This window comes from Dipodomys ordii, unplaced genomic scaffold, assembly GCF_000151885.1.
Source record: "Dipodomys ordii isolate 6190 unplaced genomic scaffold, Dord_2.0 Scaffold3, whole genome shotgun sequence".
Taxonomy (NCBI): domain Eukaryota; kingdom Metazoa; phylum Chordata; class Mammalia; order Rodentia; family Heteromyidae; genus Dipodomys; species Dipodomys ordii.
In genome coordinates this window covers 262,348-268,724 of record NW_012267219.1, presented here as the reverse complement: position 1 = coordinate 268,724, position 6,377 = coordinate 262,348, and the positions used below count along the sequence as shown (strand labels likewise).

General features: G+C 38.1%; 1 pseudogene; it reads right to left on the bottom strand.

The window, feature by feature from the left end:
- Positions 1–3,741: 3,741 nt before the first annotated feature.
- LOC105989138 lies at positions 3,742–4,452 on the bottom strand (annotated as a pseudogene).
- Between the last annotated feature and the right edge of the window lie 1,925 nt (positions 4,453–6,377).

Here is a 6,377-nt window from a genome sequence, read left to right as displayed (position 1 = left end):
AATGCATTTATAAGATTATCTCTTTGTTGCTTTGTATGTCCCTCCCCCACAGTATAACCCCTGCTTTCACTATATTTGATGTCAGTATAACTTGTGGAGTAGATGGGGGAAAACCAGTTGTTTAAGGATACAGGTGGACCTCTTGTAACAATGAGAAGTACAAGTTGTCATGTCGAAAATGAGCTTTACAATGTCGGTGCGGGGGCTGGGGGAAGGGGGGGAAGGGGAAGGATTGGGATTGGGGGGGAGGGGGGAGGCTGGTAAGGAATGTGAAGGGTAAATAAAGGAGGAGGCTGCAATGCTTGGTAAGAAATGTACGCATTATCCTGCCCCTTGTAATTGTAACCCCTCTGTACAGTATGTTCACAAATAAAATTAAATTAAATAAAAAAAACTGTTCTGTGAAAACATAAATCAATTAAAGAGGAAGGAGCATGTATTTGATAACATGAGGGAACATTGCTACCTATCCACAGAAATGGAAACATTACTTGGGACTAGTATAAAGAGCAAACTGACAAAAAATTCAACCAAGCAAGTGAAATAACATAATTCTTTAGAAGACAGAAATCTTCCCAATTTTACTGCCTAAGAAATAGATATGAATGATTTGGGGAAGATAATTGAGTTAAAAGCATTAGACATTTTTCTCTCCTCCCATCTAGACACCAACTGCTTGGCCAAATCTGTCTCTAACCTTATCCAGTTCCAGAGCCTATTGGTAGCATACACTTCCAAGGGATGGCTTAGTTGTAAACTAGAATTGTATTATTATTATGAATAATGATAACAATTACTATTATTAGTCACTTTTAGTTCTTAACACACTTGTAGCTGTCCACTATCATTTTTCAGCTTCAGGGCAGGCAGTAAGGCCTGTGATCCTATAGTACCTCAGACAGACCTCACAGGAGCCAGAATAGGCAAAGAGGATTCTGTCCTCCAAATATCCCAGATCCATTCTCTAACACTTGCAAACCTCTTCTGATTACAGATGAGCAGACAACAAGGCCTAACCACTGATTTTGCACCTTCCCTAATGGTTGCGAGCCTCTTGAGTCTCTTTAGTACTCTCTCTCTTTCTTTCTCTCTCTCTCTCTCTCTCTCTCTGTCTCTGTGTCTGTGTCTGTGTCTCTGTGTCTCTGTGTCTCTCTGCCTCTGTCTCTGTCTCTATCTTTCTCTCTCTTGTTCTTCATTTGTCTCTTCTTTTGGAGAGCAAATCTGGAAGCATAGGACCTCCAAAGAAACTGCATGTATGAGGGTAATTAGAAAGTCACCACACAGTCTCTGGGAAAGGTAAGTGCTCCAAAAGACCTAAAGAAACTTCCATGTGTAGCCATTATATTAATTTTTTATTATGATAATTTTATTGTCTTTAAGTAGTCCTACAAAGGAGTTACACTTCAGCATGTCAGTTTATAGCATTGATCACAAAATAGATTGTTTTCGTAAACTTCTTGGTTAAATGGCAACTCTATCTTACTACTTAAAGACAACAAAAAATTTTACAAAGATGCCCTAATGTTTCTATGTATAGATGCTTTATTCATAATTGTCAAAAACTTGAAGCAACCAAGAAGTAAATGGATATAAAAGTCATCATATATCCTTTCAGTGGACATTATTTAGTTTGCAGAAGTCACAAACACACAGGGGAAACTACATGAGACATAAAGGCATATGTCTTATCTGGACAGTCTACATACTCTATGATTCCCAAATATCTGAAAAAGAGACAAAATTACGGAAACAGTCAAGTGAGCTGTGGTTTCCAGGGACTAAGGGAAAGGAAGAGTGAATACATACAGCACAGAGGACCTGAGGACAATAATGACTCGGTGTAGTACTGTAAGAATGGATCCAACACATGGAATTACATACTTGTTTAAAGCTGTAGAGTTTACACCACCAAGGGTGAACCCTAACATAAGCTATGGACTTTGGATGATAAGGTTGTTCTAGTGTGGGCTCTAGTTTTAATAAATGAAAATGGAGAGGAGGTATGTGTCATGGTGGGGTGAGGAGTAGATGGGAAATTCCTGGGCCTTCCTTTCAACTTTGATGTGAATCTAATGCTAATGGAAAACAAAAGACACAAAACAAAAACAAAAACCTTGCTGGGTGCTGGTGGCTCATGCCTGTAATCCTAGCTACTCAGGAGGCTGAGATCTGAGGATCAAAGTTTGAACCCAGAGCAGACAGGGAAGACTCTCCAATTAATCAGTAAAAATCTGAAAAATGAAGCTGTGGCTCAAGTGGGAGAGAATTAGCTTTGAGCAAAAAAGCTTGGCAATAACTCCCTGGTGCTGAGTTCAAGCCCCTAAGCTTGAACACATCATAAAGAATAAACTTCAAAGCCTCAACCCTTCTAAGAGAACCTATAAAACTATAGCAACTAAGATAGTATGGAACTGACATCAAATGACTAAGCAGACCAAAAGAGGAAGTCTCAAATAGATCCATATGTAAGTGGTTAATTGTTCTATCGCTATTATTTATTATATATAATATTATTATTATATTTAATAATTTTGCATACACCTGCAATGTTTACTTTATTTTTGCCTTATTTAAAGATATCAACACACACACACACACATTTCTCATGCTCCAAAGGGTGCATACACTATATAGAGGAATAAATGTGATTCCATAGAAGAGAAAGCTGGATGCTCCCTCATCCAGGGAGGAGGGTTAACTTCTTCAGGCTGAGTTACATTGATAGGATGTGTCCTTGATAATGATATTCGCACAATGGTTTTGTCCTCCCCAGTCTCACCTTGAAAAAACATCAAACCCAAGATAGGCATTCTGTAAGACCTGAGTATTATTTCTCAAAGCTGTCAAGGTCATAAACACAAGGTAAAACTGAGAAACCCTCTCTAGTAAAGGCTGAGGAAGCATGGCCATAGAACAGAATATGCTGATCAAGAAGGGTTGTTAGAACAGGAAGAGAAAAATAGAAAGGAAAACAGTAATGAAGTCTATAGAAGGATGGGCTTTCACTTATTTAGGAAATATTCTATATATATTCTTTGGGGACTTGGTTTTTTTTCTTCTAATATTGCTTAGACTCACATTGATTATGTATAATTTCTTTGTCTTGGAATATTTTTTGGATAAATTGACCACTTTTCATTGATGAGCATTCCTATTGATAATTGTTTGGTTTATTCATAAAGCTTTAAGTGCACCAGCCATGCTTTTATGAACATTCTAATGAATATCTCCTCCATTACGTGTGCAAGGTCATTTTCCAATTGTCTTTCTAGAAGTTGAATTGTTGAGCTATTTGATACACAAGTGTCACAGTACAAAAGATGGTAACACTTTGATTGTTTTTACTTACAAATGCAAGGTACAGTCCACCTGTAGACCACTTGTAAACTCAGTTTTGTTTATTTATATTTTTGTCGGCCATGGAACTTGAACTTGGGGCCTGGACGCTGTCCCTAAGCTCTTTTTGCACAAGTGCTCTACCACTTTGAACCACAGCCTCATTTCCAGTTTTCTGGTGGTTAATTGGAGTTAATAGTCTCATGGACTTTCCAGGCTGGCTTTGAACCACAATCCTTAGATCTCTGTCTCCTGGGTTGCTAGGACTACAGGCGTGAACCACCAGTACCAGGCTGGTTTTATTTATTTATTTTTGTTATCACCTTAAAAGCTCTTTTTACATATTCTTTTCTTAACTCAGGCCTAGAGTTCAAGCCCCATGATCGACAAAAAAAAAAAAAAAAAGATGCTCATCACCATGATGTGAGGGCTGCAGGTGGAGAAGGTCTGTCTACTTCCATGGGTGGAGGGGATCTTCAGGACAGTGGAGAGACCATGATTACCGTGGTGGTGGAGATGATGATGAAAGAGGCAAGAACGAACTAGCATCCTTTCATTCACAAAGGTGTTCACACACGTGATCTCAATCAGGGCCAGCACATCACAGAAGTGGTCCAGGCTGTTTTTCCCACAGAAACACAAGCTGAAGGTGAAACCTGTTTGTATCATGGAGTTGATGCACCTACAGACATAGGAGCCAACCGCCAAGTGGACATAAACCTGCTGAGACATGCGGACAGTGTAGAAATATGGGGAGCAATGGCCAAGAAGCGCTCAGATACCTTCGGTTCCCACAAAAAGAGCAAAGAAAAGGAACTGGGTTGCACATCTTTTGTAACATTTTCATTAGACAAGAAAGTAGCTAGGGTATTGGGTGCAATGACTGTGGAGTAGCAAATATCTAAGTAGGACATTTTGGAGAAAGAAATACATAGGTGTGTGAAGTCTGGCATCTATTCTAACCACAATTAACATGCTGATATTTCCAAGTACAATGACCAGATAAATAAGTAAGACCAATGAGAATAAAAGCAACTGTTCTTCAGGGGATGTCCAGAATCCAAGTAGAACAAACTCTGTCAACTAAGAGTAGTTCTTCTTCCACTCACTCTTCATAGCAGCAGTCTGTCTATCTGAGAAAATACATGGATTGTTTGAGAAGCCAGTGGAAAGCTATAGTCAACTCTTCATTCTGGACTCCTTTTTGAAAGAAATAACTAGGCAAAAGGAGGGTTTCTTCTCAACATGCCTGCAAAAAGTTTTGTATTTGGAGCACCCAGTGTAACCATCAATGGAGTGGTGTAAGTTTGTTCTATTATATTTATTTTCAGTGTAGTATTAGAAACATGGATGGGAAAGGATGTTGTGAACAACTGGCTTATGCCACTGTTTAGAATTTTGTGTCATGATCCATGTCATCACTTCAATATCTTCACTCCCACTTTGATCCACCCCTTTCCATATAATTCTACATTCTATGGTATATACAATAGAATTCTTAGACTCATTGTCCACATAAACTGATTTCTTAAAAGCAAACAACAACAACAACAAAATAAACCAAGCCCCTGTAATCCTAGCTACACAGGAGACTTAGATCTGAGGATTGTGGTTCAAAGCCAGCCCAGGAAAGAAAGTCTGTGAGACTCTTATCTCTAATAAACCACCAGAAGTGGTGCTGTGGCTCAAGTGGTAGAATGTTAGCCTTGAGCTGAAGAGCTGAGGGACAGTGCCCAGGCCAAGAGCTGAGGGACAGCGCCCAGGCTAAGAGTTCAAGCCCCATGACCAACCAAAAAAAAAAAGGGAGGGAGATACTTAAATACATAAGCTAAAATTAAGATAAGTAAGGAAAAAAGTAGGTAGGTACGGGTGGGTGAGAATGTTGAAAGGTGTGGCACGGATCAGGATGCATTATATTCATAAACTGCTTTGATGAATGGCAACTCTTTTTACAAGTACTTAAAGATGATAAAAAATATTTCAGAGAAAGAAACAATGGAGATGTGAAAGATCACAGAAACTATTGAGTTTAATAAAATAATATCGATGGGCTAGAAAGGTGGTTTGGTGGTAGGGTGCTTGCCTTACGTGCATGAGGCCCTGGGTTTGATTCCTTAGCACCACATAAGCAGAAAAAGCCGGAAGTGATGCTGTGTCTCAAGTGGTAGAGTGCTAGCCTTGAGCTGAAGAGCTGAGGGACAACATCCAGGCCCAGAGTTCAGGCCTTATGACTGGCAAATAAATAAATAAAATAATATCTATAAAATATTATTTGACAATCAGAGAATATGCCATATGTCATGATAATATTACTATAAAATTTATGATTCAGTTAACATATAAGAACGCTACAAATTTCTTTACTTTTTGTCAATAAACTTTATTATATTGGACACCAAAAATAGAATTTTGGGTCAGCTGGATTGTGTCCAAAGTTTGCGTCTTCTCTTTTAAAAAATACTCTAAGATGTGCTTTCAATGTATGGAAAATCCCTTGTGGTCAATAATAATATTATTATTAAATTATTATCCATAATATAGATAACAATAGCTATACTCCATAAGTTTGTTGTGAGGATTTAATGTAACAGAGTGTGAAAAACAACACATACAATGCCTCAAGCATCTTAGATACATATATATTCCTCAAGTAAAATTTTAAGATAAGGAAACTATAACACTATTTTTAATTTAGAAATGACAAAAGTTGGGTGATTAAATGCTGTGAACCTAGCTCTTTGATACCATTCTGTTATATTAAAGACATTAGGGTAAATGGTATTGGAGTTTCTTAAGATAGAATGAAGCACCAATTTAGAGCTTACCCAACTGCTATGTCAGCCCTTTGTCCCCTGTGGGACATAAGTTAAATTAAATACATAGCACCTGAGAAGCAAAGTGTTGAGTCAACCATTGATATCCAAGGAATAAGTGGAGGGTGAGAAAATTTTGCAAAATTAAGAGAAGATCTCCAGAAAATATAAGATTAAAAAAATACCTTACCTGATATAATTTGTGGAGGGGAAGGGGAAAAACAAATC